The 14151-nt window shown below is 40.3% G+C and overlaps 1 protein-coding gene across 1 annotated transcript in view; it reads right to left on the bottom strand.

Moving 5' to 3' along the window:
* The window catches only part of LOC141415701 (uncharacterized), a 41661-nt gene that overhangs the window by 22901 nt on the left and 4609 nt on the right, over positions 1 to 14151 (bottom strand). Inside the window, exons 2-3 of the mRNA XM_074052669.1 lie at positions 8277 to 8491; positions 6517 to 6692 (exon numbers count right to left, since the gene is read on the bottom strand). The gene's annotated coding sequence lies outside the window, so the exon portion shown is untranslated. The remainder of the gene's footprint in view (positions 1 to 6516; positions 6693 to 8276; positions 8492 to 14151) is intronic.

The raw sequence follows: 14151 nt of genomic DNA, 5'->3' as shown, positions 1-14151 counted from the left end.
ACTTCATCAAAATTTAAAACTTGTTCTGCAGAAGACTTTATCACATAAGACAAATTTATATATTGCAACTGTCCACAGAACTCATTCACATTTCACCAGTTTTAGATGCATTCATTTATGTTTGTACAGTTCTATGAAATTCTGTAATATGTAGAATCTTATAACCACCACAATAAAGAAGCAGAATCATATCACCATGAGCAGATCTAATACTACTCTTTATACTTGCATGGACTGCAATATCCTCCCTGAACCCTGGCAACCACAAATTTGTTTTCCACCTCAATAATATTGCTATTTTGAGAATATTTTGTAATAGAATCATATAAATGTTATATAAATGATTTTTTTCACTGAGAAAGACATAGCTGATAGTGTGAAAGGTTTTGGATTTCCTGAAGTGTTTCTCTCCCCATGGATAAGGTAAATGAAGACATGATGGGAGGATGCTGTGGGTATGAAATATGTTTATTTCCCACTAGCAAATTAGTAGATAGTTTGCCTCCAGCTTTGTTTAATACATTTTCCCTATAATGGGCCACATCAACTTTTAAAATGGCCCTCGTTGATCTAAGAAAGAACTAAACTCCTATGTAAACCTGTTTTACTTATCATATGCTTAGCTATAATAATACCTTTTCCTGATAAATGTTCTCCTTTCCTCTCAGCAATTTCTACTGCTGCCTTTATGCGTTAAGTGGCTTGTTGACAGACCATTATCATACTGTGAAGTGAACAGTCACAGGACCTATGAACTCTCATCACACAGTTAATTATTCCCAAACTTTTCTGTGCTCTGGGAACATATTCTGTTTATTGAACGGTTCCTTCAGAGCTCCAGGTACCTTTGTCCCTGAGACGTGGCAATTGTTTTAAAACCTCTGCATCTGTCAGTCTTCTCTAAGTGGAAAATAATTGCTTGATTTCCATTTGAATGTGCAGTCCTGATATTAAAGCCACACAGACCTACCAGTGGTAACTAACAGTGGTCTCCAGACACCTTCAAGGGGGCCGGGGTAGGGGGCACAATGCAGGAATAAACATGTATCTCAAATGAATGCTTGGATTCACAGGAACTAGATTCTTGGGAACCTTGGTTTTGTTTTTTTAGACAGACTCTTGTTAAAAGAGTCTGTCCAAAAAATCCTCTTGTAATGCAGGATTTTGATCGTGTGATACTCCTGCATCAGTCTTCCATGCATTCTACCTTGGTTTTTCATTAGCTTTTTGTTTGATTCTCTTTCATGTTCTTTGACACATCTCAGAAATCATCCCTTATGAGTATATAAAATGTCTCTTCCTTTTTTGGTCTTGTTTTACAGTTACATAATATTCTATTGTGTAGGTGTAGGATACCAATATTCTGATACATACATTTTTGGTACTCTGATATATACCTTTTAAACATGTTGAACAATATTCCACAAATTCAACAGGGCTCTACATTTTCTTGATGATTCTAACCATTGAACTGTGCTTAAGAATAACCTGGCTTCTTATTAACTATTTCTGTATTGGTTCCTCTATGCAGAGATTTTGAATCACTAGGTATAAGGTGAAACTGAGAAACCTATATTTGACCAACTACTCCCTCCCTTGCACTGGTTCTGGCATAGGAAGTTCACAAAGTCCCCTTTTACAGTAACCAGAGTGCAAGTCTGTGACTGGCTTTGCTACTGTGATGAAGAGAAATAGAGGTGACAGGATGAATTCACAGAGTCCTCCAAGTTTCTGCTTCTAGGAGCCTTCAAGTGGAATTATCATTGGTACTAACTCACCAAACTAGAGCATGAACTTTGCAATCCAAAAGCCTTCCCAACTGCAGTAAAAGTGCAGAACTGATTTCTCACACTTAAAAAGTAAAGTAATCCTAGGGCATCAGAGAAGAGGGAAGAATCAGAACTCACAACCTGCAACATTAAGTGTTGAAGACTCAGATTCTTAGGAAGTTGTTATGAGATTTTGGCAAGAATTCATTCATACCATGGTCTGTAGCCACATGGAAGGAACTGTTTTGGATGAGAAGATGAGGATGAATTTACTTATGATCTCAATGACCATCAATCATTATAACACAGTGTGTTATTCCTATGGCTGGAAAAGGACTTGTCTCCATGAACTCATGCAGGACTTTAACCCCAAGATCCTAAGTTCATGGTATTAAGATGGTGAAGGTTTATCCCAACTATTGTGTTTACAGTTGGGTTTACTAAGTCATTGGCTAGTGCCCCAAGAGTGTATCCTGGTGGCTTTAAAGGAAAGGGAGAGAGACCGCACAGTAATAGAGCTACGCGAGCCATGCACGCCACCTGCCTCCTGTATTGAGATGCTCTGGACCACCTCAGGACTAAGCCAACAAATGGCTCTAACCAGATCCAAGTCAGTGGGGCCCTGCAAGAATCATGACAAAAATAAACATCACTTCTTTTTAAATTTATCCTACCTTAGTAGTACATTAGAGTAACTGAAGCTAATTAATACAGTTACTTATAACAATGAGCAAATGTTGGAAGTGCTTATCGGAGAAGATAAATAACTTCTGAATAGGTTTCACAGAGGTGGTTAATGACACAGGCCTGAAAGGTGGGATGGAAATTACAAAGAGGCCTCCTCCAAGTATTGTCTTTGTACCCTTTATTGCTCTTGAAATTTCAATTAAATGTAGTTAAAACCTCTTCTGTAGACCTAGTTTTTATCATTATACCATGGAAGCAAAAGGGGTTAAATGAAATGACAATCAGAGTCTTGAAAACATCATAAACGGATTACATCTAAAATGTTTACAAAGGCTGTATGTCATCATTTGGGGCTGTATATACAAAAAAATAAAGAAAAACAGCTCATAGCCTCACCATAATCTCACTGACTACAAATATGCATTCTAACTTGACAAGCTTCTTACTGGCAAAAAGTACCCTTAGTTTTGGCTCTGTGGTTGAACCCAGAGTTGTTTTATGAGTAATGTATTATTTTTACATATTTAATAATAGGCCCAAATTCTTGCTTAAAATTTTTTTGAAAACGTGAGAATTATTTTTGTGAAACCGCCACTATGTACGACATACTTTGCTTACAGGAAGTGTTAAGTAAACAATATTTGATTGCATTTTTACCTGAATATGACTCCCTTAAGTATTCTGTTCCTTCTTGATGAAAGTATTTTAATTTGGACTGTACCTATGAGGGTGCCTGAGAAAGCTTTACGACCTATGGGAAATCTGTATAGCTTTATATAAGATGCTGGAGCCTCTTCCCAGCCAGATCTTGCTGAAACCTAACAGGGGTGGGTAGCACGAACAGGGAGCTTCACAAGCATGTGTGGAGCAGGAGCTGACCTGCTATGCCCCTTCTTCAAAAAAACAATAAACCATAATACTCATAATTATCAACTTGCAAGGATTGCTACTTCAAATGTTAGTTGTCTTTAGAGGCAGTCTCAGAGTAAAAAATTAATTCACAGAAGTCGTGATGGTTGCCTTAGTTCATTCCTGCTGCTATAACAAAATACCACAGAATGAGCAATATATAAATAATAGAAAGTTACTTCTTACAGTTCTGGCAATCTGTCATTCCAAGACCAGGTCACCTACGTATTCAGTATCTGCTGAGGCCTCTTGCTCACCAACAGCATATGGTTGTTGGGTGCTCACTTGGTAGAAGAACTGGAAGGCCAAAGGGCCACGCTGGTTCCTTTGAGCCCTTATCAAAAGCACTAATCCCATTCATAAGGGTGGAGCAAGCATAACTTAATCACCTCCTAAAGGTTCCTCTTCTTAACACCATTGTGAGCTCTAACTCCCAGCAGGCAATTTTAGAGACCATCACCTATGTTGAGGGAAAGGAGTAGCTCCTACCCCTTTATTAGACTACTAACATTCTTCAAAGTTTGATTTGTTTGTTTCTGATAATGTCATGTAAAAAATCCCACCATGCAATAGCCAAAAACACTGAGTCACTCTGACACTCTTCAGGTGACCTACAGTACAATCTCCTCATTATCTTTCTATATTCTCCATACAGGAGACTTCCTGTATGGCATTTTTTTGAGCAGGTGTTATATGACCTCAGAGTGAGCATGCTCAGGAAAGAGTCAGCCTCTAAATGTGATACAAACCTTTCCTGTGTGAATAGGTGTAAGTTTCCCCAATAAAAGCCCCTTTCTTCCTTTGTTCTGGGAGGTACTGCAGTGAGAGCTGTCTCTGGTGTTCTCCTCACATGCTGAAAGCAATAAACAGGTTTATACTCTTTTATTTACTAGATGTGCCTATTGCCTGTGATATTCAGGTTCCAACATTGGTATCTGGGGGTAGGGAAGATGCATACAATCAAAAAATAGCAGAAACAGACACAGAAGTTGCATGAAGGGAACATCTTTCCTAAAGAAGCTCAAAGTACAGGAGAGGAAAAACACTGCATTGATTACTGAGCTTTCAGGACAATGAGCTGAGACAAAGGACTGGAGAAAGGAAAAGATGGAGGGTCCACTTGGGATTCAGGGATCAAGAATAGTAGGCTTTATCATCTAGCCAACATTTCAGTACCAAGCACCAAGCAGTTCTGGGGATGCAGAGAGAAGTCAGGCTCTCCTCAAGCCAGCTCACTGGGAGCTGAAGGAAGGCAGCCTAGGACTATGCTGTTTACGGTTCAGCGTATACACGCAGCCTGCTGACAGGATGGAGTGGCCATCATCTGTTCTCACTCACACAGTCCAGGATTAACATTATCACTGTTCCTGACAGTGTTTCCCCTTGGGAACTTAAACTGAAACGGAAGTGGACAATGATGGTGCTTGGATATAGCTTCCCCCCAAGAAACAGGTTTAAAGTGTCAAACAACGTTCACTGTTTTCCAGTCATTTCAGGGGGTCAGGTATAAGCATGCATTAGCTATTATTTACATATTTTTAAAATATTTAATTTGGATTGAAAGGTCTGTCGATAAATAGATGCCTCCTTAAGGTTAATTTTTTTGCATTCTACATAAGTAATCCACTACTGATAAAATTTTATTAATTTTTAATTGAAGATTACCCTAATCCTGGTGTAGGTGTGATTTTATTTGAATCAACTCAACTTTAACATCTCCTTCTGACCACATACCTGGCACCTGTTTGATTAGAGCCAACCCTAAAAACTCTTGCAAATACCCTCTTGCTTAGTTCTTTCATCTACTCATAGAGAACTAGTTCTTGACTTCACTAACATCAATGTTTACTGCCAAACTAATAAGAGCTTCAGAGATTAAAAAAAATTAAATAGATCACAAGCCACTAACTTACAATGACTAACATTCTAATGACATTCAAACGAAAACCATCTCCTATCCCACAAACAATATTTTTTTGCCTTTTTAGCCTAGTCCATAACCTATGTGCTGAGAAGTAATGTTTTAGCTAACACCTTTTCTTCTGCTATGGCAATTAAAGAAAAAGAGAAAGTTATCCAACATCTTGAGCCAAAAGTAAATGAAATCAAACTATATTATGTTCTTTTGTGTTAAAAGTCATGATGTAAACTGTACCAATTTAACTATTTTTAAGACGGTAGATTGGTGGCATTAAGATATCCATATCTCTATGCAGCCATTACCACCATCCATTTCCAGAACAATTTCATCTTCCCAACCTGAAACTCTGTGTCCATTAAATCCTAACTCTCCATTCTCCACTTCCCTCACCCCCTTGAAGCCATATGAATGCTGTTATTAATAACAAAGTGATTTCTTCTGCTAGTAACAAAGACTCTTCAGGTCACACACCCAACATTTGCTCTAAAAGCCTGTCACAAATACTGTGCAGACTGTTCCAATATTCTCCTTTTATAGCCTCTTTTTCAGAGCACAACATGACTTACAAATATTACATACTAAATCTGTAATGCACTTACATGATTTTTAATACTTAAAATTTAAGCAAACAAAACTTTAATCTTCTAAAAGAAGTATGAACTTATACCTAGAGGTAGTAAGTAAGGTAATTTAAAATAATTTGAAGCAGTTATGATTCCAAAGAACTTTAAGCGACCAACAGAGCATAAGCGACAAAGGCCACACAGTAAAAGTGTTCATGTCAGAGCAGGACCTATGACACATCCTCCATTGAAACATTTTCCAATACATGTACAGTATCTTTTAGAAATCTTACTTAATCTCCATCTCCTGGAGGTCACAGGAGAGTGAATTTATTTGATTAGATGATGGCAAGGCAATGCAAACCACTGTGTAATTGAACAAAATAAGTTAATAGCACTAATTTATAATTTAGACTTCACAGTCTTTAAGGGAAGAGTGAGAAGACAGTTCCAGCATTTCACTACATTATAAACTTATTCTACTTATCTCATAGATCAAACATGGGAAATGTGTTTCAAATTCAACTGGTATCTTGCATGCACTTAAAAGCATGTTAAAGTGCTTGTGGAAGCTCTGTTTCTAGGTTGGTCTGAGTGATGGCAGTGACATGCAGTAGCTGGCCTAATTCATACTCTGACAAACCCTGTTTCTCAACAGACAACTTACCCAGATGCTTTCTTCTCGTTGACATTGCTTCTAGTTCTTCCCACTGTCACTGAACATCAGGAGATAGCTGATCAGAGGAGGCCAAATCTGTGATGTTCATTCTCTGTCCAAGGTCAATTTCCAACCACTGGCATTTATTTTATAGAAGTGCAGTGCAGCCACTAACTCCATTTTTTCTGAAAATAAAAATAAGAAAAATGGTATCATTAAAATCTTGCATCATTCATTACATCCCTGAAAGCAAGATGGGTCACCAATATTTTTATGGGAGGCACAACCAACAATCTACCTGGGGTTCTCATTCTTGTCATATCTACTCAAGCTTTAGAAATGTGGCCTTAATATATGCTGCCATTTCTATTGTACACAAAGGAGACCGGTCTCACTAGTGATTTCCTTGAACAGATTATCCTTAGACATTTACTCAAAGAAGAAATCGTGCTAGCGCTTACACATAAAATCTTTAAAAGTTCCAGAAAACTTACTACTCTATTAAGAATGTGTATATAAATAAAAATTTATGAAGGTCATATCTTTAAATTATAAAATGTGTAAACTCTCATAATTACACACATGCAAAAAAGATTTAGGAATGGCAAATGGACAAAGACTACATCAATTGCTCTGATACATAGCTCATAACCTCTGGCTTTCTGGTGTTCTTTCAGGGTCCCCCTAACTAGAAGTATTTTATTTAAGGCAGTCATCTCAACACCAGGACAGCACATCTTTACCTGGAGGGCATGTCGTTACTGCTTTGTGCATGATTTTCCTTTTGTTGGAGAGAAAGGAAACTATTCACATCATTGAAAATCTAGAGAACATTAAATATGGATTGCCAAAAGTAGGAGGCACAGTATTGAAGGTTGGGATAAGTAAAATGGTTATAGCACAGTCTGATAATCAGGTAATTACAGACTCATAACAGAAGTAGACATTTCAAAAACAAATACAGAGGAAGGGGTGAGATAGGAGGTGATTTCTGAGAGATAGGGAGCGTTCTGAGAGAGCAGATGGGAAGTTAGAAAAAGCCCCATCCAGCAAGTGATGCCTCACTGTCTGGAATGGTAATGAGCATCCCAGGAAGTGAAGACAACAGATATAGAGCAGAAATCACTGTGTTGTGTTGTGTCCAGGGCCTGTCTCCCACTGAAGAACAACGAGGTGCACAGGGATGTGCTGTAGTTGTACTTTACTTCCAGTTTAACAGAAACTTCAATTATGTACAATTGTCCTTCAGCATCCACAGGGATTGGGTCCCAGGACCCGCTTACCCATAACATTACTTGTAATACCCCAAAGGAACTGCTATGTAATGGTTTGTTAGTGTAGGACAATGGCCAGTGAATCACAGGGAATATCAGAGCAGGCAGCACCCAGAAAAGGTAGGGGGATGCAATTGGCCTCACAGCCTTGCCACATGTGGGGCACATTGGTGGTGAGGTGAGGAGACCTGCATGTGGTATGGTCAAGTGAATGGGTGGGACAGATCAGCAGGTTCGGGAACACAAATGGGAGTCAGGTTTGCGCACAGTACACTCCCATCATTCGCTCGCTCAGGAGCTAGCCATGCACATGTCATGCACCGCCCCCCCCCCACCTTGTGGACTCCACAGGCCAGGTCAAACCTCCTCCCAGGTGAGCAGGGCCTTCCACCAGGACTGCACACTAGAGATGGGCATGGGCAAGGGTGTGGGCCAAGCTTCATCCCCGTCTCCACAGCCACCCCTCCAAAGGAGAGAAAAGGCCAGGCCTCTCACCTTGCAGTCCCCCAAGACCACTCTCAGGTTGTGCCCTTGCTCTTGGATGCCTGGCTCCAGCCTTCTGCCCGGGGCTTCATCAGGACCCACCTAACAGGGCACTGGCCCAAGGTGAGGCTGAGCTTCACTGGCTCCCACCTGGTGCACCCAGCTGACTTCCTCCATGAGGAGCTCAATGGGGCACAGCCTGCCCATGAGGAGAGGAGGACCAAGACCTGAAGCGAAAAGAAAATGGGCTGGAAAGGCACGCAGAACAGAGCTTCTTCAAGTGGGAAAAGGGCACAGCATCAGCGAGATCTCTGTCTTGGCAGAAGACTCCTGGGGGACCCTGTGGATAGCACCTGCTCTGGAAGGCAGTGGGCAGGATTTGTGATACTGAAAGAACAGTGAACTCACACTCATCCCTTCTCCTCTTGCACCTGTCAGGTCAGCCCAGCTCAGGCTCACCAGTGGCCTCCAGAGCTAGGGCTGGATCCAGCTTCAGCCCCAGCCCACACCAATGCCTTGCCCACCTGCTGCACAAGTGGAGCTCCATGTGGCTCCTCAGCCTGCTCCAGCAGCTGAGCCCCACTGCCCTGGGCCAGCCTGCCCCGTGCCTGCCCCACCACCCTAATGCTCTCCCTCCTCCTCTCCTTCTTGGCTTACTTCTATGTGATCCCATAAATTTATTCTTGGGAACACTCCAGGTTTTCCTCTCTTAAAATGTTCACTTCAGCGACAGGAAGGCATTGTCCAGGTTGGCCAGCCACATCTGCCCCACCGTCCACTTGGGGACAATTTACTCAATTCTCAACACCTGAGCACTTCCTCCACGTGGCCTCCTCCTCCATTCTGCCAGACAGGAAAATAAATTTCTTTTTCTTGTGTGTGGGGGTGGTGAGGGAGTATTGGGTTTTGGACTAGGGATTACAAAATGAGCTACTCCACCAGTCTCCCCCCCCCCTTTTTTTTAATGTGGTGTGTTTTGTGAAGACAGGGTTGAGAACTATTGCAAAGAAAATGTGGTATTTATATAGAATGGAATTTTATTCAGCTATATAAAGAAGAATGAATTTTTGTCATTTACAGTTAAATGGATGGAGCTGGAAAATATCTTAAGTGATTTTAGTCATGTTTGCAAAGACAAAGTCCAGTTGTTTTCTCTCACAGATGGACTAAAGATCCAACATAAATACAGACAAACTTATATGTACTTAGAAATACATACAAAGCATGCATCCAAAACTGAGACTGTTAGAGGAGAACAAAGGAGAATGAAAGGAAGGAAAGAAAGATAGTGAGTAATAGTGAAATACATCACATCTGTGTAGGACCAAGATATAGGGAAATGTGCTGAAATCTGTTAAACAACAAAGGATAGGGGGAAAGGGGCAAGGGAGTGCAATGGAGGAGGGCTACATTGACTTAAGCACAATGCATGTACAGGCATAATACCAAGGCAAAATCCCACTGGACAATTAACAGACACCTAAACTATGAAGGACAAGAATAAAAGACAGGTCACCCTAAGGGGAGGGCACTAGTTTGAAGGGGAGGGTAAAAGAAGGAAACAAAGAAGGCGAACATGGTTAGTATACTTTCTATACAAGAATAAATATAGAATATGTAAGCCTACTGAAGTTACTATAAGATGGAAACTAAGGCAGAAAGGTGAACAATGGAGGGGATTAACCAATTCGGAATATAATACCTATATACACGGAAATGTCATAATGAAACACCTTGTGTAGCTACCTTAAACAAATTCAAAGGCATTTTTCTATAAAAATAAATGAGTGGGAAAAGGGGTAAACATAAGAAATGGGTGAAAGAGGTTGAATATGATGGAAATAATATGTACTAATGAATGAAAATGGAATAATGAGATTTGGGAATGTATTCTAAGATGGGGGAGTGAGGAAAAAGATAATGATGGAGGGGGACAATCGAACTAAAATATATTTTAAGTGCTTTTCTAAATGGCACAATGTATTCTCAGAAGCAAATGTGAAATTTCTTGAATGTTCAAATTGTTCCCTAACGTATGGACAGTACTGGAGTAAGTTTGGCTTAGGAAAAGCCCAAATGGCTAGATATTGGGAGATAAAGATGTCTTGGGCAACTGCTGTGTCCAGCTTGAACAAATGGTGATATCATGATAACCTACTCCAAAGGAACAGGCATGTGGTCATCGGTTCATTCTCACACCTGGTGAGGTTTTGGTGTAGTTGATTCCCAACAAAGCTAACACTTCCAAATTAGGGTTAAGGCTGTAATGGTTGTTCTGCTTGTAAGTATTAACTGAAGGAGGAGTGTTAACTGGAGAATCTGGATTACTGGATTTAAAAGTAAAACCAGCATGCATGCATTTCTAGATCATGATTTTGGGGAAGATCTGTAAGCACAGGTGACTTTAAAGTTGTGTGCCAATATTAGGGCCCATGAGGACTGATACTGACTTTTCATCCAAACACAAAGTTGCAGTTGAATATTGCTGAACAGAATTATTGAAAGTGGAATGCATTCCCACAGACAGGAGTTGATCTAAGATAAGACACTCAAAGAACAATTTCTCCTGTTTATGTTGCAATTTAAAGCCCAAGCTGGGGCAGAAGAAGAGAGAGCTGGGGCAGAAGAGCAGGGTGTCCCTTTTATGATTGACAGCTTCATTTGCCAGGAGAATACTACATGACTTATTTTTGAATGTGCATATCCCTACCCATGATGCATCTGTGACAATTGCATGCACCACATGCAGTCAGTATTTATGAAGCTTTAAGTAAGGTGATGTCTCAAAAGGTCATATGAGGCCAGGTTCTCTAACCCACAGTACATGTGCTGCTTTCAGAGCATTCCATTCTGTAAAAACATCCCCATTTGTCATGCCATAGTGGCCAGTAGGCTGACTACAAACTGGGGGTTCCAAGGACATTTTCAAACACTTGTATCTTTCACTAGGCAAGATATTTATGAAGTTTTATTCAGGTAGTCTATGCCCTACCTTGACCAACCTGTATTCCTCTATTCTTGTGTCTTACTGTGACATTAAGAACAGTTAGGTACTCAAAATTTGGATCAGAAGAAAAGAGTATATATGGGATAATCAAAAAGGGACATCATCCCAGCTATAACAAATCTATTCGATGTTAACATCAAAGTATCAGGCACATTCCAATAACAAGAGACTTGTTCCACACACCTGCCATTTGGGTTTTGGCTGAAACAAAGTCGCTACATATTAGAGACAATCATTGCATCCCATTTTAGCAGTTCCTGTAGTGCTTCCTATGAACCCACAATGCCAGATTTTCCCAGTAGACAACATTCTTTCACTTGCAACTGTGCAATCAACAGTGTTAGGTCCTGGTTCACTGCCCAGTAGTTAGGAAAACATCCAGTGGCCATGGCTCATGAGGTAACACAAAGACATGTATCATTTTGCCCATTGACTGCTCTGATTTTCTCCTGTCTCAATCCAGAAAGTTTTGGAGGCGACTATACCATGACAGCAGGTCAGACACTTAGGATCTCCTGGTGGACCCATCCATATAACAAGCATTTTCAGGTATGGAGTCACCCTCTCTTGAGCTTTTGAGATCATTTGCACTGCGTTCATCACCTGGGATGGAGAGCCAGTTTCATGGTAAATGGGCCCAACGTCATTTACAACATGAAAATCAATAAGCAATTGGTGAGGCCTTTTCCTTGTTGGAAATCCACGTGTCACACATAGAGAGTAGGGGTCTGCTACAGCAGATTGTGACTGGTAAATAGGCCATCCACACAGCCCTTTGCAGGTAGGTCAGTGTGTACTAAGTTCAGTAAGTCTTGGATAGTGGTTCCACTTGCAGTAACCATTGCACACTGCCAGAGACTGCCATTGTCAAGTAGAGCTGTGGCCAAAATTCTAAAGGTATTTTTGCTTTTCTTATTCTTGGCAGAGCGCCCAGAATTACAACATCCTTAATCTTTCTATTAGGCCAGCCTTATAATAATGCCAAAATCAGACAAAAATATTATAGGAACAGAAAACTACAGTCCAATCCCTTTCATGAACAGAAACGTGAAACAAACAACTGAATACTAGCAAACAATCCAATCAATTAAAAACATAATGACATACCCAAATAGGATTGATCAGTGGACTGAAAGGCTGGCTAAACACTCATAAATCAGTTAATATACTCTCCCATGCCACCAGTCAGAAGAAAAAAATAAACAGGTAGGAGGTGTGGCTCATGGGGTAAAACACTAGCCAAGCAAATAAGAAGCCGTACAACCAAAAATAAACAAGAAGAATCACACACTTATGCATAGGTCAGGAAATAAGTATACGAAAAAATGTAATACCTATCCATAATTTTAAAAACATACTCACATAGCAGCCTCTTCAACAAAAACTGCTGTGAAAACTGGTTAGCAGTCTGCAAAACTGAAACTAGATCCATGTATATCAGCCTATACCAAGATTAACTCAAAATGGATCAAGGATCTTAATATCAGACCACAAACTCTAAAGTTGATACAGGAAAGAATAGGAAATACTCTGGAGTTAGTAGGTATAAGTAAGAACATTCTCAACGAAACCCCAGCAGCACAGCAACTAAGAGATAGCATAGATAAATGGGACCTCATAAAACTAAAAAGCTTCTGTTCATCAAAAGAAATGGTCTCTAAACTGAAGAGAACACCCACAGAGTGGAAGAAAATATTTGCCAGCTACACATCAGACAAAGGACTGATAACCAGAATATATAGGGAACTTAAAAAACTAAATTCTCCCAAAACTAATGAACCAATAAAGAAATGGGCACGTGAACTAAACAGAACTTTCTCAAAAGAAGAAATTCAAATGGCCAAAAAACACATGAAAAAATGCTCACCATCTTTAGCAATAAAGGAAATGCAAATTAAAACCACACTAAGATTCCACCTCACCCCTGTTAGAATAGCCATCATTAGCAACACCACCAACAACAGGTGTTGGCGAGGATGCGGGGAAAAAGAACCCTCTTACACTGTTGGTGGGAATGTAAACTAGTACAACCACTCTGGAAAAAAATTTGGAGGCTACCTAAAAAGCTAAACATTGACCTACCATATGAGCCAGCAACACCACTCTTGGGGATAAACCCAAAAGACTGTGACACAGGTTACTCCAGAGGCACCTGTACACCCATGTTTATTGCGGCACTATTGACAATAGCCAAGTTATAGAAACAGCCAAGATGCCCCACCACTGACGAATGGATTAAGAAAACGTGGTATCTATACACAATGGAATTTTATGTAGCCATGAAGAAGAACGAAATGTTATCATTCGCTGGTAAATGGATGGAATTGGAGAACATCATTCTGAGTGAGGTTAGCCTGGCCCAAAAGACCAAAAATCATCTGTTCTCCCTCATATGTGGACATTAGATCAAGGGCAAACACAACAAGGGGATTGGACTTTGAGCACGTGATAAAAGTGAGAGCACACAACGGAGGGGTGAGGATAGGTAAGACACCTAAAAAATTAGCTAGCATTTGTTGCCCTTAATGCAGAGAAACTAAAGCAGATACCTTAAAAGCAACTGAGGCCAATAGGAACAGGGGACCAGGAACTAGAGAAAAGGTTAGATCAAAAAGAATTAACCTAGAAGGTAACACCCACACACAGAAAATCAATGTGAGTCAACTCCCTATAAAGCTATCCTTATCTCAACCAGCAAAAACACTTGTTCCCTCCTATTATTCTTATACTCTCTCTTCAACAAAATTAGAAATAAGGGCAAAATATTTTCTGCCGGGTATTGAGGGGATGGGGGAGAGAGAGAGAGGGGGCGGAGTGGGTGGTAAGGGAGGGGGTGGGGGCAGGGGGGAGAAATCACCCAAGTCTTGTATGCACATATGA

Source organism: Castor canadensis, chromosome 13 (genome assembly GCF_047511655.1).
Source record: "Castor canadensis chromosome 13, mCasCan1.hap1v2, whole genome shotgun sequence".
Classification (NCBI taxonomy): domain Eukaryota; kingdom Metazoa; phylum Chordata; class Mammalia; order Rodentia; family Castoridae; genus Castor; species Castor canadensis.
This window is presented reverse-complemented; position numbering and strand designations above follow the sequence as displayed.